This window comes from Sinocyclocheilus rhinocerous, unplaced genomic scaffold (genome assembly GCF_001515625.1).
Source record: "Sinocyclocheilus rhinocerous isolate Xijiao unplaced genomic scaffold, SAMN03320098_v1.1 scaffold834, whole genome shotgun sequence".
Classification (NCBI taxonomy): Eukaryota; Metazoa; Chordata; class Actinopteri; order Cypriniformes; family Cyprinidae; genus Sinocyclocheilus; species Sinocyclocheilus rhinocerous.
Window position 1 is genome coordinate 937,462 of NW_015645089.1, and position 23,398 is coordinate 960,859.

The window sequence follows — 23,398 nt, forward strand, 5'->3', positions numbered from 1 at the left end:
AAGTCGCTATTACCGTTTTTATTTATTTTATTTATCCCGTAGTGGAAAGATACGGAGCCCAGGAAGTCACCTGTAGGAGAAAAAAAAAACAATCCGTGGCGACGGTTTTGCAATCCGTCCCCTCAGTTTATAAACCGATTTTGATGCACATCTTTCTTATTAAATCGTTGTATTCCACCTCGTACTGTTACAATTGATAGAGAATCACTTAAGACTATTTGCTGTAGGCCTATTCCACATAATAATATGCAATAAAACAATATACAATATGATTCGTTAACGTAGGCTATAGGAGCTTACTGCATGAATCCGTGAGTACAGTTTACAAACCCGAGGGAACGGATTGCGAAAGCGTGCGCACGGATTATGAATTTGTGGGTACGGATTCAAAATCCGAAGGTACGGTTTACAAAATCTGAGCGCACGGATTGGAAATTCGTGGGTACGGTTTATTAATCCGTGGGCACGATTTGTTAAACCGAGGGAACAGTTTAAGAATTCGTGAGTACGGTTTATAAACTGAGGGGACGGATTGCAAAACCGTCGCCACGGATTGTTTTTTTTTCTCCTACAGGTGACTTCCCGGGTTCCGTAGAAAGAAGCTTCCATAGCAGTTTCATTCTTTATTCTAAATCCTGTTTGCAGCTTTAGTTAAAATTCAAGAACTGAACTGGAATTTAAAATCAACATGAAATCAAAATTCTACTTAATTTATTTTAGTTAGTTCACTTCCAGAATAAAAATGTCCTGATAATTTACTCACCCCCATGCCATCCAAGATGTTCATGTCTTTCTTTCTTCAGTCGCAATGAAATAATTTTTTTTTTGCGGAAAACATTCAAGGATTTTTCTCCATATAGTGGACTTCAGTGGGAGCCAACAGGTTGGAGGTTCAAATTGCAGTTTCAAAGAGCTCTACACGATCCCAGCCGAGGAATAAGCGTCTTATCTTGTGAAACGATCAGTTATTTTCTTTAAAAAAAAAAAAAATGTATATACTTTTTAACCACTAATGCACATCTTGCACTAGCTTGACATCACGCATTACATAATCACGTTGGAAAGGTCACGCACGGTTAGTTCTTTGTCTGTGTACTTCAGTTCAAAAAGGTAGAGTCGGACGAAAAATCCATCTAATTTTCTTCTCCAACTTCAAAATCGTCCGATATCGTTGTTTTACCTTTTTTTTGTTTGTTTGTTTTTGTAAAGGGCGTTTGACTTTCGTTGCACATTCGCTTTATAAACACTGTAAAACCTACGTCACGTGTGACCTTTCCAGTACGTAATGCATGAAGTTGAGCTAGAGCAAGACGAGCATTTGTGTTCAACAAGTATAGAATTTTTTTTATTTTTATTTTTATTTTTTAGAAAATGACTGATCCTTTGGCTAGACAAGACTCTTTTTCCTTGGCTGGATCGTGTAGAGCCCTTTGAAGTTGCATTGAAACTGCAGTTTGGTCCTTTAACCTGTGAAGTCCACTATATGGAGAATAATCCTGGAATGCTTTCCTCAAAAACCTTAATTTAAAACATGAACATCTTGGATGACATGGGGGTGAGTAAATTATCAGGAAATTTGTATTCTGAAAGTGAACTAATCGTTTAATGTTCCTGAATGATTCATCAGTGTGTGTGCTATTCCAAACATCTTTGCTATTCCATACATGTAATAGCTTCTCCTTTTTGAATCCCGTTACCACCTGGCTCCATTCTGAATTCCCAATGGTCACTAATTAAGTCCCTCCATCACTGAATAGCCTATTTCACTCCACTCCAGTGGCGTATAGACATGTACACATGTTTTAGCATCTTTCGCTCACAAACGCATATGCACAGCAGCTCTGGGAGATCCAGCGACTACCAACAGCAGGTGTCCAATTCAGCCACAATGACTGAAATAAGCAGCAGAGAGAAGCGGGCAGAGAAGGACTGGAAGATGAGAAGCTATTCCATTCTCTCAAGTCCGCCATGGGTCTGAATGTCTTTTTCAATCAGTCCTCACGTCTCATAAAATATCAGCACCTCCAGGGAGTACTTCAGGGAAAAAAAGAGCGCCACAGACAGAGCTGAAAGGAAAGACGTCCGTCTCTCTCAAGTTATTTGCCATGTTGTTGGAAAGGTGACACACAATAAGTTGCATGCGATGGACTTCTAGCATCCGCTCGAGGTCATTTCAGGTGCAGGACGTCGAGTGTGAAGTTCTGCGGCACTTGTGTTACTCTGTGTTATTTTCATATCATTAAGATGCTATAAAGGTCCCCTCACACCAGGAACAATAATTATAGTGATAAAGATGTAATTGTAAAAATTAGAGCAGAGTCCTAATAACGGCACAGAGATACAACATTGTTGGAATCACTTTCAAAGCGATTTTTCTTTTTCTAGCTGATTAATGATAAAAACTTGACAGCCAATCAGAATCCACTTGACTACGTATGAGCATTTAAAGTTGGCGTTTGACTTTCGTTGCACATTCGCTTTATAAACACTGTAAAACCTACGTCACGTGTGACCTTTCCAGTGTAACTACGTAATGCATGAAGTTGAGCTAGAGCAAGACGAGCATTTGTGTTCAACAAGTATAGAATTTTTTTCTTTTTAATTTTTTTTTTTTAGAAAATGACTGATCCTTTGGCTAGACAAGACTCTTTTTCCTTGGCTGGATCGTGTAGAGCCCTTTGAAGTTGCATTGAAACTGCAGTTTGGTCCTTTAACCTGTGAAGTCCACTATATGGAGAATAATCCTGGAATGCTTTCCTCAAAAACCTTAATTTAAAACATGAACATCTTGGATGACATGGGGGTGAGTAAATTATCAGGAAATTTGTATTCTGAAAGTGAACTAATCGTTTAATGTTCCTGAATGATTCATCAGTGTGTGTGCTATTCCAAACATCTTTGCTATTCCATACATGTAATAGCTTCTCCTTTTTGAATCCCGTTACCACCTGGCTCCATTCTGAATTCCCAATGGTCACTAATTAAGTCCCTCCATCACTGAATAGCCTATTTCACTCCACTCCAGTGGCGTATAGACATGTACACATGTTTTAGCATCTTTCGCTCACAAACGCATATGCACAGCAGCTCTGGGAGATCCAGCGACTACCAACAGCAGGTGTCCAATTCAGCCACAATGACTGAAATAAGCAGCAGAGAGAAGCGGGCAGAGAAGGACTGGAAGATGAGAAGCTATTCCATTCTCTCAAGTCCGCCATGGGTCTGAATGTCTTTTTCAATCAGTCCTCACGTCTCATAAAATATCAGCACCTCCAGGGAGTACTTCAGGGAAAAAAAGAGCGCCACAGACAGAGCTGAAAGGAAAGACGTCCGTCTCTCTCAAGTTATTTGCCATGTTGTTGGAAAGGTGACACACAATAAGTTGCATGCGATGGACTTCTAGCATCCGCTCGAGGTCATTTCAGGTGCAGGACGTCGAGTGTGAAGTTCTGCGGCACTTGTGTTACTCTGTGTTATTTTCATATCATTAAGATGCTATAAAGGTCCCCTCACACCAGGAACAATAATTATAGTGATAAAGATGTAATTGTAAAAATTAGAGCAGAGTCCTAATAACGGCACAGAGATACAACATTGTTGGAATCACTTTCAAAGCGATTTTTCTTTTTCTAGCTGATTAATGATAAAAACTTGACAGCCAATCAGAATCCACTTGACTACGTATGAGCATTTAAAGTTGCAGATGACAAAATGGCAGTTTATGCTTATATTAAACAACATTATTGTGCGTTGGTGTGGATATTGTCTTTCTTGGTGTGTTTAGTGTTATTACTAAAATTTTGAAGTGGTTTTAATTTTATATTTATATTTTCCTTGTTTTATTTTAATTTTAGTTTACATTTTAGTTGATTTAGTTTTTGTAATTTTTATTCCTTTATGTTTCAATTTATATATTTTCATTTTTTATTTCAGTTTTACTTAAGAACATTACGTTAAACTAAATGAAAACGAGAAGTGTGGTAGCTGAAATTAAATAAATTGAGTTTTTTTTTAAATAATGTATTTCATTTATGTTTCATTTATTTCAAGTAATAAATTTCTTTATGGCTTTAGTTGCTGTTGTATCTTTATAATTATCGTTCATTGTGTGAACGGGCCTTTATAGTTTTTTATTAATATTTTGAATTCATTTTTATATTTTCCATTTTCATTTTAATTTAAATAAATTTGTAGATTTTTTTATTTTAGATTTTTTTGTATTTTATTTTAATATATATTTTAATATTCATAATATATGTCTGTATAATTATTTTATTCCACTTTTAGTTATTTTAGTGCATTAACTAAATGAAATAGTAACAGTTCAGAACAGTACATTTTCACAGTATTTTTTTCAAGTAATTTTTTTATTATTTTTTTTTACAAGAAAATGCTATTTCAGTCTTTTTACTTAAAAAAACCCGTAAACTTTAAAAACGTTAATTCAGTGTGTTTTTAGCCGTTTCTTGGTAAATATTTGTGAAATTTACTAGTAATTTCTGGCATTATTTCTAAGTGAATCTTATACTTTTTGTTCTCAGTGTTTATGGTTTTGGTTTTAGTTAAATGTAATAATGCTGCACAAAAATAATAATGATTGTTTTCAAACAGGTTTTCCCAAACACATAATACACATTCTGCTAAAGAACTCTATTTATGTGTATATATGGTGTATATTTATGTATGTGTGTATATATATATTTGTGTGTGTGTGTCTCCATTTTTCCCATCCAGTTTGGGAGTGTCTTCTTATTCGCTCTTATCCTCCATCACTTCGAGTACAGGAAGAGATTTCGTTCCACACTAACCACACTTTCATCCAGAGCAAATGGGCTTGTTTAGACTCACAGGTCAGGTTTCCTCGCTCCAGGGCCCGAAACACAAAGGAAGCCCTGCGGTAGTAATACAGAGCACCACTGCCACTCCACATCCCATTTCCTCCTTAGAGGAGCGTTTGGGCGGGGGAGGTTAAAGAAAGGAGGAGGAGAGAGAAGGAGTCAGGGGATATGTCCCATCCTATTAGATGTTTCACACCAGAGAAGTGGGATAAGATCCCAGAGTTTAATAATTGATCTGTAGCGATTAAATATGAATGCTGTCGGCCTCTCTTCACCATACCAGGGAATCGCTAATAGGGGATCTGAAGAGGCTCGGGAAGGCTAGTCCAGGACCTTTGTGTGCGGAGATAAAAGCTGAGGTCAAACTCCGCAGAGGCGGATCCATGTATGACATTAACAACAACACAACAAAAAGAGATGGTGTACATGCTGAATCCCATGGAGCACATGCTTGTTGTGTTCTTGCACAAGGGCTTGGGGTTTTGGAGAACCGTGTGAAATTTTTGTTGCTCTGGCAAAGAAAGGTGTTATATATTAACTACTGTTCACAAGTTTGGGGTTGGTAAGACTTTCTTATGTTTAAAAGATGTTTCGCATTTATTTGATCAAAAATAAGGCAATAAAATTGTGAAATATTACAATTTTAAAAAATCTGCATAATTACTTCAATCTTCAGTGTCACATGATCCTTCAGAAATCATCTAATATGCTGATTTGCTGCTCAAGAAACATTTCTTAATATTATCAGTGTTGAAAACAGTTTGGCTGCTTCATATTTTTGTGAAAACTCCGTTTTTTAAATTTTTTTTCTGGATTCTCAGGATTCTTTGATGAATAGAAAGTTCAAAAGAACATTATAGAACGTCATTCAGATTTTAAATGACATTTTAAATGTCATTGTTGTCACTTTTGTTCTATATAATGCCTCCTTGCTGAAAAAAGTTTATGAAAAATAAAAAAATTTGACTGACTTGTCATAAGTACTTGAATCACGCATTGGTTTTTTTTAGTATTCATATATGTGTGAGTGTGTTTAAATAAATAACCAGTTACACCAGGTTAGCAGAGGGGGTCCATGTTTTTTTTTTTTAAGTTAACTACTATGATTTGCAGAATTCTGATTAAATGTTAATTATTATTTAGCAGAAGAAACAAGAGTAATACCGAGAAATACTTGCAGGGGCCTCACAAACGATTTACAATTTCCTTATTTCTTACCATTTCTCTCCCTTTGAACATTTTTTAAACCCACAGCAGCTTTAATCTTTAATAGAGCGGCATTATCAGTGTTTACTTTCGTAGCGTGTATGTACTTCCACATACAATGGTAATTTCAGCACAAGCACTTCAAACCACATTTTTTCTGGTGTAAATCAGAGTCTTTCCTGAGTGCTGCGGTTGATTCAAAGTGTTGATTGTAATACCTTTACATCCACCACATACCAATATCTCTGCCGCTGTGTTCCATGTTGGATTGAGATAATGGATCTATTATGGGAAACGTGATGTATATGATCTATGTTATGTGCCGCTGGTATACTAATCTCATTTGGTATATGAATATGTGTTCTGCGTAATTACATATGTTCCCAATGGCACGGATCTTCACGCACTACAGTGTCCTCAGCAAACGTGATTGGAATTTCACTTCAGGCGCTTCCTGCCACAAAAAAAAATTAAAAATCCTATTATAACTCAAACTCCCAATGTTTATTATCCCTTTCCACACTGGTAATTTAAAAGCAATAATTAGCTACTGATCCTCCAGTCTGCGTCCAGGTAAGTATTTGAATTCCAGCGAGTTTGTGCCGGGAATACAGATGCACTTAATGTGACAGGACTTCATTGATTTCTGCAGGGCTTTAATAATGGCCGATCAACTGCGCCCTATACAGCCGCTGGTTCCTGGAATATCCAGCAATTCCTAGCTTGCATTATTATTATGAAATAATAAGGATGACAGCAGGGCGGCATGGGCTATTTGGCATTTAAAGGAATAGTTCACCCAAAAATGAAAATTTGCTGAGCATTTACTCATGCTCAGGTCATCCAAGATGTAGATGTGTTTGTTTCTTCATCAGAACAGATTTGGAGAAATTTAGCATTGCATCACTTGCTCACCAATGGATCCTCTGCAGTGAATGGGTGCCGTCATAATGAGAGTCCAAACAGCTGATAAAAACATCACAATGATCGACAAGTAATCCACACCACTTCAGTCCATCAATTAACATCTTGTGAAATGAAAGGCTATATGTTTGTAAAAACAAACCTATTATTAAAATGTTTTTACTTCAAACCGCCACTTCCAAAAAATAATAGGCTTCCTCCAGTGAAAACGTGCATTCCCTATTGTCCTATCACATCAAAATGCACTTGTTTAGAATTGTTTTGGGCTTGTAAACGGTGCTTAATCTGTGCATATTTCTCTCCTGATTCAGACAAGACGACTTGTTCACTGGAGAAAGCAATATTATGGATAGAGGACTCGTTTGAACTTAAAAACATCTTGATGGATTTGTTTCTTACAAACCTGCATCTTTTCACTTCACAAGATGTTCATTGATGAACTGGAGTGGTGTGGATTATTTTATTTTGGAGTTTATCATCTGTTTGGACTGTCATTCTGACGGCACACTGTAAAAAAAAATCTGTGACATTTACGGTAAAATACCGGCAGCTGTGGTTGCCAGAACTTCACCGTAAAAAATATGGTAGCAACATTTTAGGTTTTACAGACTTAATCGAAGAAAAGAACAGCTAATGACTTGAGTGTGTTTGAACAGAGATTGTTGCGAGACTGCTTGGTGTTAAATGACATTATTGCCAGGCGAATAGCCATCCACTTATATAGCTACCATATCTGTCATCTTTACAGAGCTCAACTGATTTCTGTTTGAAAGGTTATGATCTTATTTCTGGCAGCAGAGGACAATTGTCTGTAAAACTGAGCTGGCATAGAGAGTCGGCCAGTCATTTTCTGTCAGTCTGTCAACTGAAAAAATAGTTTGATCCTCCAATGCTAAAACTCTTGGGCTCCAAGACATCTGCAATAATCTTTTTTTATTCTTCTAAAAGCATGGCAATATTTTATGCATTACAACTTTTTATGTAAATAATAACTTTTATTATGAATTCCAAATACATTTTCATACTGTAAGACCAGCAATTCCCAAAATACTTCTAACTTCTCAGGATTACAAACAAACCTCTTAGCTTATTTTTTTTTTTTGGGAAAATTTGCTGAAAGTTTATTTGGTCCTGAAGTCCTAAAGCATTTTATTTTATTATTATTATTTTATATATAAAAAATAAAATATTTAGTTAGTTGCTTAGTTTGTTAGTGCTGTTATCACCAACTAAAACCACAAATAAATGTTGCCAAATAAACATTACATGAAATAACATAATTTTCATCTAGTTTAACTTGAACTAAAATAACAAGAGCTGCATACATGTTTTAAACTAATAAATGGAAATTTAATAAAGACTGTATGATATATTTATTAAAATAATAATGACGGACTTTAAAAGTAAAGTGAAAAGAGAAAATATAAAAATACAATCTAATTCTAAATATTAGCTAAAACTAATAGTATATGATACTAAAACTAATATCAATAATACTAAAATGATACTATCAGTGCCTACTAACACATGGCTGTCAGTCAATTATCAATTAATGAGATTGATTACATGATATGCTGATTATAACACAGAACACAATTAATTTCTATAATTTATTGCATTTTTAAAAGAATGAAATCACACTTTTAACAAGTTAAACTGACAGTTTTAATTATTTCACACTAAATTAAATACAGGAGATGTATTTTCTAAAAGTGCTGTTAATATGCTTCTGGACAATGGCCTGCATAATGTATACCGCTTGAACTTTAGGTCGTGGGCCTTCAAGCTAAAATTAAACCCCTCAGTAAACATGGCAGACCCTTTGAAATTTCATTCTGTCTAATGGGAGTGTCAGTTTAATGTCAGTGAACATATAAAGTGCTCAAATCATTGGAAGCAACTGACCTATTTCATGTTTAAATGAACGATCCTCTCCGCTCATGCACGGCCCATCGCACATGTGAATTTCATTTATCACTTAACATGTCTCTTGATTACATGATTGATATGACAGCCGCAAGGTGCAAAGTCATCTCAGGTCAGCTTGAGTCTTAACCAGCGATTGCGAAATCTTTCAGGCTTTTTTCTTCGCTTAGCCCTCTCACACAAAGCACATCATCTGTGGCGCCTCGGCACGTCTCGCGTTGATTTATGAGCACATCCCGGACCTCTTTAATGTCACAGTAATGTTTCTTTTCGCTTCACAGCTCCTTTATACTCAACACAGCCACTATCAACCCTTCATGACATTTTCTGAGTCTCTAACCGACTGCCTGCTGCTCCTCACGAGCTTACGCTCACAAACACGCACGTCTGTACCAAATTATCACTCGTATTTGATGAAGAGTGCAAAAGTGTTGATGACATTTACAAATGTCATACGGTGATATCTTTACAGTAACAAAAATAGATGTGCCACATCCACGTGATGCAAGTCTTCAAACAGACACTCTTTTAACCCTGGTTAACCGAGAGTTATTTGTCGGCGTATCCGTCGACCTAATGGCTCAAATTGTCTATTCCTCACAACCAAAAAATCGAATCATACACTCAGTCAAATGGAAATTACTGTAATGTACGGAGAAGACCTCAGACTGAACTCTTTTTCATATGTAAATTTCACTCTAGTCATCCTTCTTGCAGCACATTACTCTCTCATGAGCATCTATCATAATCATCCGACATATTTATTTTCATTGAGCGTGTGCTCATGCGTGTGCATTTGTCTATGCATGTGTGCATTAGGGTTCAGTGGCATATCTATATAAAATATGAATAATATTTTATTTTATTTTATTTTATTATAAACTTCCTCTACCTTTTCAAAAAACATGGTGTCCATCTTCAAATTGGATGGGTTTTGGGGGAAAGAAATTAGCTTAATTATTTTAACTGAGCTTTTTGTTGTCTTGTAGCTTTATAAACTTCTCAAGTATCATCATTGTAAGAGTCATGTCAAAAAAAGGCCTTTCAGCATGTTCACGGCCTTGGTAAAGTTGAGATCAAAACAATCAAATAAAATAAAAGTCAGTGTTTCCTATAGAATTTTGTTTTTGAGAATATGAGAATATTCATTCGTTTATTAATGAAAACTTCTAGGACAGTAAGTGAGTCAAATATTGATAAAGTAACCTCTCTGAGTGATTGAATTCAATGTAGCTTATGGCAAACACAAAAAAAAAATGGAGAACTGTTCGAACAATTCATTAAAAGAATCGACTAATAAGTATCATTCGCGAATCAGACTTCACCGTTTAAACTTTGAGTTTCAATTGACTAAAAAGACCAGTCAAAAAGACTCGTTTGAATCGGGCCACAGTGGTGCGCTGTTGTGATTTTGTTCACTAAAAATAATCGTTTGATAAGACTCATTTGTTCGCGAATCAGGCTACGGCGATCTACAGGTGGAGAGGACAGAGAGTGATAGAGCCAATCAAGTAGAAGGGGATTATTAGGAGGACGTGATTGACAAGGGCCAGTGGAGGGAATTTGGCCAGGACACCGGGGTTACACCCCTACATTTTACGAGAAGAGCCATGGGATTTTTAAATGACCACAGAGAGTCAGGACCTCGGTTTAACGTCTCATCCCAAAGACGGTGCTTTTTGGCAGTATAGTGTCCTCATCACTATACTGGGGCATTAAAACCCACACTCTCTAACACCTCTTCCAGCAGAAACCTAGCTTTCCCAGGAGGTCTCCCATCCAGGTACTAACCAGGCAACCAGTCTTGGGCTGCAGGGTGATATGGCTGTGGCTTCTAGCTATTTATAGAGGTTATAGCCAGTTTATTTACCCATTCTCTACTTAAGTAAATAATTAGTCAACCTGATGCTGTTCTAAAGCCATATTAGGCTACCTTATTTTTTTCAGATCACAAAAGAAAACATTATTTAAAAAATGCTTACATTTATCCATTTAATGAATGGTAAACTTCTTCAATTTGCAAAAACGGATTCAAATGTCATCAAAATTATCCCATGCAACTTGTTCCGTATCCCAAAGTGTTCTTAAGGCAGAGAAACAAATCTAAAATCGTGCATTTTTACGAGTGCACGGCAGTTTGGAAAAGCACACAAGCGAGTCATTTTGAAACATCAAGACAAATAAAATCATGACACAAAACACGATTCTTTCTTCTCTGAGGTCAGTATATCCGTTCTGAGACAGTCAGACAGTATTATACAGCCTAGAAAGTGTGTAAACAGCGCTACCTTTATAATCACAAAAAGCTGTCATTTCAGGTCATTCACTTTAGTCCACTGCAATCTCACGCCTTTGCATTAATCAATGCAGCTGTCTGCACTGCACAATGAATCTCTTATTTGCATAGTATCTACACATTGTTATAACGAGAGGGTTCACGAGCTTGCAGAACTCAGCACCTGACAAAAACTCGGCGTTTTGAGCGGTGAGTGACATTTAAGGCTCTCCATAACACAAATACACACTGGAGCGTTTGCCTTTTACCAATATCAGATGGGGCCCCCTGATTCCCCGGGGCCCTAAGCGGCCGCTTACCTCGCTTATTGGTTCGCCAATGGTCTCGTGGTATGTTTGAAATTATGAAGCATCCTAAGTTTGAAATGTACACTTTTGAGCATTTAAGTTTGGAACGACCCTTTAATATGGCGGCCATGTTCTCACTCCAAAGTGCCCTTCATATGAGGATTTATCTTGTTTGGAATGCACGGGGTCTCACTTTATGTTTTTGATTCACTCAAAGGAAGAGGCTCGAAAGAGTTGTTTGTTCATGATTCACACTACACTGTCCGCGATAGGTATATTGTATATTAACCCGGGAAGACACATTCAATACAGACTGCAAACTTACATTCACAAATATGGTAAAATATGATTTATCTGCCATGAGGAACACTGATTTCTCATTGGTGAGTCACATTTGAAGTGGTTTTAAAATAGTAGCTTAGACTTCTGCATACCGCGCACTACCTACGTTCTGTAGATAAGCAACCCTACTTAGCAAAAAAAAAAACTGCTGTGTTGTGTAACTTCTAAAGATCCAAAACTCTTTGTTTTGTTTTCCAAAGTGAGATATGCCAAGTAACAATTTGTCTCTACAGGGAATATGTCCAAGTCACAGAGCGTGCTTCACTGGAGTCTCTGGCAGGTACCTGTTCATGAGCACTATTTGCATTGTGAAAAATACAAGTGAATGTTTATTGCACAGTAAGGCTTGCATTTTGTATTTCAGTCCCATCTGGAAGCTCTGTGTGATGATTGGTCAGGACTTTGCAACAAATGACCCCTAATTGAAATGGTGATTCGCATGACAGTTTTGAAATTAACAGCACAGCTGTTATTCAGTCACACATAGAGCACTCTGAGATGCAATTAGCAGTCGTAATATTAATTTTAGCATTCATAATCTTGCTTTTTATCTGCTGTAAAGATTGTTCTGAGTCTAATCAATTATCTTCATTCCTAAATTGCACTGCACTGTTTAGTTGCATTTTGGGAAGCAGCAGTTAAAAAATGCAGACACCAAGTTAAAAAATATAGATCTGAGTTCACATTGATAAGTGACCATTGTGCTTCCCTACATACGCGTCGTCAGCAGGCGTGATATTGAAAACCGATCTCACCGGCATGTGGCTCATTTTTCCTCTCCAAAATTCAGCCTCACACGCACTGCGTGTCATTATCAAACGTGAGCAAAAATACAAATGTCAGCGACAAAAGGAAACCAGAAGATTGCTAATAGCACAGCACCACCTTGGGGTAGATCGTGAATCAGAGCGCAGTTTTAGGCACCGGTTTCTAACTCCTTGTTCAAATCTTGAAAGAACGCCAGCCTCCCATGAGCCTGACTGTTCTCCTGCGCCAGTCTGTTCTGCGCTTTTGTCTAGCCCACGAGGGTTGCGCGTCTCTTTCTGTGCATAAACCAGTATGTGTGGTATGAGAAGAGAGCAATCACTCATCCGTCCGCAGGGAAATGTGAAATGGCGCTTGGGTTTGCTCAATGCAGGCAGGTATTAAAGGCAGACCCGGAGCCCCGGTCCCCTGAGCGATGATCTGCTTGGTCCTTCGGTATCCCACAATGCCCCTGGGCTTGATAAAGCCCCTGTCCAATGTCAGCGCGCGCAGTCTCACTCACAGATGAGTGTTATCTCCCCAAGGTCCCGTCACGTAATCTGTGTGAGCTATAAATGTGTTTGTGTTTTTCAGCAAGAGGTCTTGAACTGCATTCTGTAATTTCCAGCATCGCGGCCGAGATGGATTCGAGATTTAGAGGAGATTTAGACCCTGTTTCCTTCTGCTATTTCTAAACACGCACAAAAAGAGGGCAAGCAACAACTATTATTTACCTGAGAAAAGTACAGGTAGGCGCCTAGGCGGTATGACCAAAATTTTTAACAGTATATATATACTGTATATATTAATAATAATAATAATAATAATAATAAATACATATGCTACCAGTCAAAAGTTTAGAATAATTAGGATTTTTTTTTTATGTTTTTGAAAGAAGTCTTTTTTGCTCACCAATGCTGCATTTATTTGAAAAAAAAATTTAAATAAAGATGGTTGTGAAAATATAATATAAAATGTAATATGTTTTAAAATGTAATTTATTCCTGTGATTCAAAGCTGAATTTTCAGCATAATTACGCCAGTCTTCAGTGTCACATGATCCTTCAGAAATCATTCTAATATGCTGATTTGTTGCTTAGTTATGAACAATAATTATTGGTGCTCAGTTAGTAATAATAGTTCTAATTATTATCAATGTTGAGAACAGTTTTTGTGGCTTAATATTTTGTGGAAACCATGATACAATTTTGTTTTAGGATTTTTTTGATTAATAGAAAGTTGAGTGAACAGCATTTCTTTAAAATAGAAATCATTTGCAACTTTATAAATGCCTTTCCTCTAACTTTTAATCAATTTAATGCATCTTTGCCGAATAATCTATTTCTATATTCTAGTATACAGAATAAAAGTATACATACCTGTATCTATTTCTGTATTCTAGTATACCCAAATTTTAAATGATAATGTATCACGGTTTCCACAAAAATATTAAGTAGTACAACTGTTTTCAACACTGATAATGATAATTAAAAAAAAATAATTTAAATGTGAAAATTTATTTTTTCTGTATTTTTATCAAATAAATTCAGCCTTGGTCAGCATAAGAGTCTTCTTAAAAAAAAAAAATTATAATAATAATAATATTCTTATTTATTCCAAATCTTTGACTGGTATTATTATTAGTAGAAATAAATATAATGAACAAATTATTTATACAGTATATTAAATAATTATGTTGCTTTTTTTCCCAAATAATACAGTGAACTAAATACTTAAAAGGTACTGTATCTATATTAATAATAATAATAATAATAATAAATACATATGCTACCAGTCAAAAGTTTAGAATAATTAGGATTTTTTTTTAATGTTTTTGAAAGAAGTCTTTTTTGCTCACCAATGCTGCATTTATTTGAAAAAAAAATTTAAATAAAGATGGTTGTGAAAATATAATATAAAATGTAATATGTTTTAAAATGTAATTTATTCCTGTGATTCAAAGCTGAATTTTCAGCATAATTACGCCAGTCTTCAGTGTCACATGATCCTTCAGAAATCATTCTAATATGCTGATTTGTTGCTTAGTTATGAACAATAATTATTGGTGCTCAGTTAGTAATAATAGTTCTAATTATTATCAATGTTGAGAACAGTTTTTGTGGCTTAATATTTTGTGGAAACCATGATACAATTTTGTTTTAGGATTTTTTTGATTAATAGAAAGTTGAGTGAACAGCATTTCTTTAAAATAGAAATCATTTGCAACTTTATAAATGCCTTTCCTCTAACTTTTAATCAATTTAATGCATCTTTGCCGAATAATCTATTTCTATATTCTAGTATACAGAATAAAAGTATACATACCTGTATCTATTTCTGTATTCTAGTATACCCAAATTTTAAATGATAATGTATCACGGTTTCCACAAAAATATTAAGTAGTACAACTGTTTTCAACACTGATAATGATAATTAAAAAAAAATAATTTAAATGTGAAAATTTATTTTTTCTGTATTTTTATCAAATAAATTCAGCCTTGGTCAGCATAAGAGTCTTCTTAAAAAAAAAAAATTATAATAATAATAATATTCTTATTTATTCCAAATCTTTGACTGGTATTATTATTAGTAGAAATAAATATAATGAACAAATTATTTATACAGTATATTAAATAATTATGTTGCTTTTTTTCCCAAATAATACAGTGAACTAAATACTTAAAAGGTACTGTATCTCATTTGATTATTTTCTCTTTTTATTTGGAATTTAACAGCAAATATTTCTGCATTTCTATATTTCCACCATCACACAGTATGTGATCATATACACCCCAGTCCTATAGAGTCTTTAATCAGAACTTCATCTATTTGTTTTGCTTTTCAAGGTGAGATTCAAGGAGAGACTTTCTTATTGTAAACCATCCAACACTTTCAAACAGCCTCCCTCGGGTGAGAAGGAAAAATGAGTCTTCAACAATGGGGTTCCCATCAGCTACAGGCGAGTAATTTGAGGAAATGTCATTATCAAACAACATAGGATGGCACCCAACTGCGTGTGTCCCTATAAAGTAGTGTTCTAGAACGTTGCCACCTTGGTAAAGTGTTGGCGATAAGTGCAGTACAATCGTCGCTTGATACGGACCGTGAGAGCTTGGCTCGTAACTGATGGAGAAATCTCTATTAAACTTAACGAAGGGAGCCAAACATCTGGGCATCATGTTTTAATTGACAGTTTGGTGCACGCGTTGGATGCGGCAACAGATTGTCCAATTTTTTCTCTATCGCACTCTCACACACGTTCTTATTCTGTCATGCAGGCGGCTACGTTAATCTTAAAGGATTTAAGAAGAATCATTGCCTAAAATAGAAGCAATTGTTTACTTCAGGTTCTCAGTCTGTTAGATGAGACCACACAGTCTTTGGCAGCCTGATATATTTGCTAGATTTTAAACTTAGAAAGTCATTATAGTACAATAAGTCAGGTTATAACTGAGTTTATAATTTGTGGTGCATTTTATATTAGCAAAAGTGTGTAAATACAATACGTGTTCTAAATAAAACAACTGTTGGTCTCAGTTAATATGTTTTATCTGCTAGTTGCTACGCTTAAAAAATAAACTCCATTTTGATATTACAAGGGAAAAGATGTTTGATGTTGACAATTTCCCCATTTTGGCTCATAATTTCAATGGCAGCGCTTGATTGGCCAACCAGTGTTATTTTCTTGATCAGGTTAACCTCAAATTTTGACAATTTGATTGGACAAAGATTTTATGGTCCTTCGCCTTCCACAGATGATATAAATGCAAGTTAACTGTCAAACAATTTTGAATGAAAGTCATAAAAATATTGCAAGCCATAACAAATGTAGCCAACAAAGTTGACAGGCAATTGACAATAGGTCATTGAAGATTAAATATAGAGAAAAAAATATTAAGAGGACATTCGCCATAATGTGTTTGAAATGTCCGCTAAAGAAGAAAATTACATCACATGATGCTTTTGTGATAAGCCATTTTTTAGTTTTCAAGGGGGGTGTTTGGTTAGTAATAGTAATAGTTGACAGATTTTTTGTGGAAAGTAAAATGAAATATTTTCTTATTTAAAAGAAAATAAAGATTTAATTTAAATTAAACACAATCTATTTTCAATCTGTTTTCTAATCTAATGTATTTAGATTGTGGAAATAAATGAGATAATCTTGACTTTAACATTTTGTATTCATTTTAAACTCAAGACATTGCAGAAACTGTAATTTAAAGGAGGTAACAGCAATTTTAAGCAAACCTGAAAAACAGTGTGCACAAAATATATGTGTGTGATTATAGTGTGTATTCTCTAATTTTATCAAATATGATATTTCTGAAGAAAATTGTTAGAAAAATATAATCATCATCATTGGACATGAAATGTACCTTAAATTACAGAATGACTCAAGTATTCTGTTCTTTTAACACTTTAAGATGTCCTATTATCATTGAGGAAAATGTCATCAGAAAATTGTGTGTGACAAAGGAGAACGAAAATATCCCGAGATGAATTAATGTTGACTCTCTCGCTTCATGTGAAATTACTGTTGAGCATTACTAATTATAATTTCATTTTCCCCCATCCCTGCCCCATGTGGCATTCAGATTTATTTAGAAAGTGCATTTGCATCTCAGAGCGCTGCTCACGCAAAATAATCTAAAAAACATCAAGCAACCAGAGCCTTTGTTCGACTGAAAGCCACATTTTCTTGTCGATTGATCTACAGACTTCATTGTGTCCAGACCACCGCGGTTCAAAGCTAAGGATTTTGATTCCAAGCACGAATAAACGTCAAAGTTAAGTAAAGTTATCCTTTTGATCCAAAACTAGAAGTGTTATGCTTTATCATTCACAGATGGGGATTAGAAGGCATTTGGTGTTTTTCCTCGGGATTAGCACAAGCGTTAACTCTTAATGTTGGATTCTGCTCTTGCATGCGTTCTGTTCATTTACACTAATATCCGAAGAGACCAGTCCTGACTGAGTAAGGTCACTTTCAGCAGAGTTTGAGTCCCGCAGGTCCTTACGCCTTGACTTCTCTTATACCTCGCAGCAGTGTTTGCACATTCTGGCCAGGTATGGGAGTTTGTTGGTTTTCCATTTCTGCTGAAATTGTCAGTGCTGGGTGGAGAAATGGGGAAAGAATGTGCTCTTAATTTGTCTACAGTAAGGCCATAAGGGTCAAAAAGTAAGTTTTGTTTGGTCTTTGTGCAGACTAGAACAGGCTACTCCTTTGTAGCAGGTTTTGCTTGTACTTTCTTGTCTCTCTGGGAAGGTTACATTTGCTGAGTCTTAACATTGTCAGGACTTATTTCTTAGTGTTGAGTCGCTCTTGGTGTCAGCTCTTCTGTTCTTTGTATCCTCAGTTCGAAGGAACAGTTCTCTTTAAAAAATCAAAGCATTTAAAGGTAGGGTAGGCAGTTTCGGAGAGCCAAAGCTAGCTTTGAAAGCATAAGATCCCACCCTCGCTGTAAATCACTCTTCAAAGCCACGCCTCCTCTAAAACACATAAAAACTCATTCACCGGTGAGAAATCATTAGAAAGCGCATAATATTGCAATAATAACACCTTCCATTCTCGCTCGATCTGCAATAGCGTAATGGAAAGCGCTGATGCAAATGCATACATTGACAGGCAGGTAGGACAGCCTATCGAAGCCCGCGGACAGAGGGATATGATTGGACGATGATTTTATGGTCCCGTGCCTTCCACAGACGATATAAATAAAATTTAAATACATTTAGACCACTTAATGTATTGATTGCTATCAGGATGTGAAGAGACTTTCAACCAACATAACAAAAAATGTTTTTGAACCAAATCACCCTTTCTTTTATCCGTAAGACACCAAAGCAGACGTTTTGCAGAACGTCCAGGCTTCTGTTTTCCATACGAAACTGGATGATGATTTACTGTCAAGCATCATGTCAGCTGAAGTCACCATTTATTCTGTCTTGTTAAATCTTCTGCAAATAGCAACTTACATTTTGGCATTGTCTTCACACAAAGCTATCATTTTGTTCAAGAAGACTTGGAATAAAGTGTGCAAGTGATTGGATTTTAACAATACTTTTGCGTTTTGGTCTTTTTTTAAATTCTTGACAAAATAATTCTCCATCCACTTTAGAAATGGGAACATTTAAAGGATAGTGAAAAATGAAAATGTTCATTTACTCAACTTCATGCATGTTGTTCCAAACCTGTAGGAAATTCTTTCTTCTGTGGAACACAAAGAAGATATTGTTGTAGAAGATAAATGTCTTAGTGTACAACAGAAGCCCAAAATTATAATTTCAAGTGAATTATCCCTTTAATACTATGCAAAATAAAAAGAAAGAAAAAATATTAAAGATTTGGAACAGAAGGAGGCTGAGACATTTTTTGGACCTGTTCTCATTTTGTGTTCCTGTTTGCCCACTTTTACTGTATTTTCAATCCAGTGTCTTAATCATTTCCCTTTTTTGTTTTAATAATAATACTCTGTCTAATTGGGTTTCTATTCTGGTACTCTTCCAAAAATGATAATCATGAATGCCCTGACATTTTACATTTTTATGCATTTGGCAAATTATTTTATCCAATGCAACTTGAATTGCATTGAAGGTATGCATATGCTGTTTTAGCTACAGGATGCTGATACTCTAATTAGATGCATGTATTTTGGTTGGCTGTATCTTAATGCCATTGCTTAGGCTTATGTGACTATATACATTAATAGCCACTTTTTGGATTTATTATATTTTTTATATAATTCAGTTTATCTAGCTCTTTTTACTTGTTTCTTACAGTATGACGTATATTTATGCAAGTCTTACTCCATTGGGTCTCTTTTGGTGATTGTTTTGTGTACACTAGTCCTCACATCCATAAACCACAGTGTGATGTGCAACAAATTCAGGGTTTTTCATCCAGGTTTGCATAGGGAGGTCAATTTTGGTTTTCTTTATGAATCAAGAAGAATTTTCTGTAGCCTTGTTGAATTTTGCAGTAGTGCGTATGCTTAATCCAAGCTTGATGTGTTTTTTTTTTTTTTTGTATGTCTAAGGGCATAATTTAAGATGCATTTGCAGTCTTGATATCCAGGTTGTTATTCTCGCCTTTTTAAGGTTAACTTGGACGGCTCACGTCTGATAGAAGTTGTGAAGGAGGTCAAGATGTTGGAAATCAACGATGTCAGATCATCTTCAGAATCCGGTAGAGTCAGACTGACTGCAAAACGAGACCTCGCCAGTTCTCTCAGCCACCCTCCCTTTCCTCGTTTCATTGCCAGGTAGCTCATGGCACGGCATGACGCTGTGTAAGCTCCATCTGTTTGGCGCACGGCTGGTGACAAACTGCGAGAGAGGAGGCCTAGTCAGTCGCTGTGGGTTGCATTGCGGTGGAACCAATCGGCACCTTCCCACACGGCCCAAAGAGAAAGCCCCCCGGGAAACCCTTCAACACGCCCAGCCTACAACCCAGCACACAATTTGTGCTCCGCCAAATATGGAGTCAACTTCTACCAACCCTGACTTCACCCGTGATCAGTACAAAACAAAAAAATGAGGGCAGCAGAAAATGAAATAAAAATGAAGGATTTGAGAGATCAAAGCATTAAAAGAATAGTTCAGCCAAAAATAGAAATAAAAGTCTGGTATTATTCACTCATGTTTTCCCAAACTCGACTGCTTTTATTCATTTTTTTATTTATGGAATTTGTTTGATGATCTGAATCTTTTAAGTGTGACAAATATGCAAACAAATTAAAGAAACAGGACGGGGGCAAAAACTTTTTCACACCACTGTATATATATATATATATATATATATTCTTATAACAAAATTAATAGAAGTACTACTATCGCAGAAAGACACAAAATTTATTTTTTTTACATTTATGTTTGTGGTTCCTTGCTGGTAAACAACCTTCCCATCCTTATCCAGACAGCCAAATCCCTCACAATATTCAAGACGCGACTAAAAACTTAAATCTTTTTTTAGGAAGGGAACTTAAATGCATCCCGCTGACGTTTACTCTTTGTTGTACTCCTCATTTGTCAGTCAATTTAGATAAAAGTGTCTGCTAAATGAATAAATATGAATGAATAATGATTTTAATTTTGTTTTTTTTTGCCAGACAAAGCTATAAATGGCTTCAGGAAATACACAAATTTTTAAAAATTTTTATGGTGCATTCTTGAAAAGCTTCTTTAAAGGGGCTATATAAAATATAAAAGTCCTTTTGGTTTCAATGATCACTATGAAGTATTGTTGAATGAAAAATTGCTGCATTAAGATTCTTTAAAAATTCCTTTTGTGTTTGACAGAAAAAAATAAAAACTTGGGTTTGAAATGGCATGAGGGTGAATAAATAGACATAATTTTCATTCTGGACGAACTGTTCCTTCAAACTCTGAATTAGACCCATTGTTGCAGTAAACTCAGTTCTGATCTTGTCATTTGAGCCGAGGCTTAGTTGGTTTCTGTATCTGGGTTCACTAATGACCAAAAACCCTTCACAACAGCTCGGTTACTAAGAGAAGGCCTACTGTCACCTCTGCTTTTGACAACAAAAGACAACATTTGCTCAATCTCTGTTGAGTTTTCCCTTCTCTTTGTGTCGTATCTGACTGACTTAAAGCAGTTTAAGATTAATAAGTAATTATGTTGTCAAAACAGGCCTTTTTTCTTGAACTGCACTGTTTCTGTCTACTTTTTTCTCTCTAAACTCATCATTTTGGCTATTAGCATAATTCTTATTACTCCAAACGCACACAGATCCTTGCATTGTTCTCATTACAGAGCCAGAGCCCCTTTAATGTGTGAGATCACTGCTCTGATGTGTGGAGAAACAATTAGCTGTGATCTGCTCCAGTCTCCATTCAGTAATGAGCATGTAGATTTGATTGGCCGAGTAAAAGCAGGAATAAAGTGTTCGGAGAGGAAATGAGTAAACATGAGAGGACGGTGACGGAGGGAAGACAAGGAGGTGGAGACGAAGTGTCTGGGCAAATGGAGTCAAGCTGTGATGACGGTTTTTATAAACGGTTTGCCATTAGAGTTTAACATCTTGATTATTATTTTTTTCTTTCATCAGTTTTAGCTCAAAATGCAAGTTTAGTTGAGTTTATTTACACATGCTGAAGCTCAGTGTTGGTCACTGAACCTTGCAGCTCAGGACAATGCTTCTTGCACCAACTGTGATTTAAATTTCACGAACCATTTCTTATACAACAAGCTGACCTTTCACTACAGCATTTATGACATTTACTTGATGTACAATCATAGATTTTATTGTACATTGTTCTCTGGTTCATCATCAGCGGCCTGAGTAGAAACTTTTTATTGTTAGTTCTGTATTCTGTGCGTGTCATCTCTGGTTCGCAGAAAAACAACACTCTTTCATTGCAACTCTACTCTGCAAATAATTACAATCAGTGCTGTCATCTATCTATCTATCTATACTGGTAATATAAGGTTTAGGTTCAGGGTTATTACCTAGTTATTACCTAGTTATTGTAATTACTATAATAAGTACATAGTATGTACATGAGTAACAGGACCGTAAAATAAAGTGCTACCGATACTTTTCAATTTATTTTTTATACAAGTTTCACTGTTTAATTTATTATGTTTTATGTATTAATAATTTAATCACTCACAGAGAAAACTCACTTTTATGATACATTCACTGCTAAATTATGATTTTTTTTGTCCTTGGTACTGAAGATTCAGCGGTGTTTCAGCAGAAAACACACAATATACTCAACATACTCAAAAGTTTATACCATTTGACAGATTTTTATATCACCCACCAGATGTCCCGGGTAAGAAAACATGAGCAAAACATCATAGCCTTCAGCGACTGTGACTGTGAGTTATTGTAATGTGTGAAGAGGTGGATTAGTCCACTGTTTAACAAAACCATGGCAACAGCCTGCAAATAGCCCTCACGCTGATCTGTCGATTGACTTGCTAAGTTCAGCATGTGGTGGGAAAATGAAGTGTGTTACACACACCACCCTGCCAACCCGGTTCACCCCTGCCAGAACAATCTAAGAGCTTGGTTCCCCCGAGTTCATTTTCCTGGAGGCATTTTCGTCTCAGCGAGGTGGATGTCGGCAGGTGAAACAATCAGCGGTTGGTGGATGGACAGGATTTAAATGAGATGACAAAGCAATTCTTCACTTCCTTCCTGCAAGCTGTCTAAATAAGTGGAGGCAGAGTTGCTGCCCATCTGCAAAAATGACACGTCTGAGAGGAGGTTCAAAGGTCAGTGTTTTTCTTCTAGCCCAAGAACTGTTTATCTTAAAAAAATTCACCTATTATGTCTGTAATCGTATAAACAAAAACATATTTTAAGTGCAGCAGGACTGACGGAAAAAAATATCTTGGACCAAAGGTTAAGCTATTACTTTTTGATGAAAGATTATGAATGCAAATGTATGAATATTTCAAAGACAAATAAAATAATATTTAATAAATAAATATTTAAAATAATGGAGAGATTATATCATGTTAATATATATTTTTTTATATTGTAAATTATTTTAATAAATGCAATATTTTGAATATAACATTTTGAATTGAATATGATACATAATATATATATATTATATAATTGAATATAAAAAATATTACATTTAATATTTTTGTCCTGCCACCAATCACAGACATGTTTGTTGATTTCTACAACGCAATGGCCAATCAGATGTTTTTAGGTTGGAATCCACGCACTCACCGCTCCAGTCAACGTTTTCATTTTTTGTCCAGTGCTGAGTTCTATCATGCTCGTAACTTCTTTCTAACAAAGACATTAAAAAAGTTTCATCATGTAGTCACGTTCCTTGTTTTTTTGTTTGGT

The 23,398-nt window shown here is 35.7% G+C and overlaps 1 long non-coding RNA gene across 1 annotated transcript in view; it reads left to right on the plus strand.

Annotated features, from left to right (window-relative positions):
• Nucleotides 1–20,102, plus strand: part of LOC107705777 (uncharacterized) — a 93,504-nt gene extending 73,402 nt beyond the window's left edge. The window contains exon 4 of the long non-coding RNA XR_001636098.1: nt 19,662–20,102. This is a non-coding gene — a long non-coding RNA (uncharacterized LOC107705777). The remainder of the gene's footprint in view (nt 1–19,661) is intronic.
• The last annotated feature ends 3,296 nt before the right edge of the window (nt 20,103–23,398 follow it).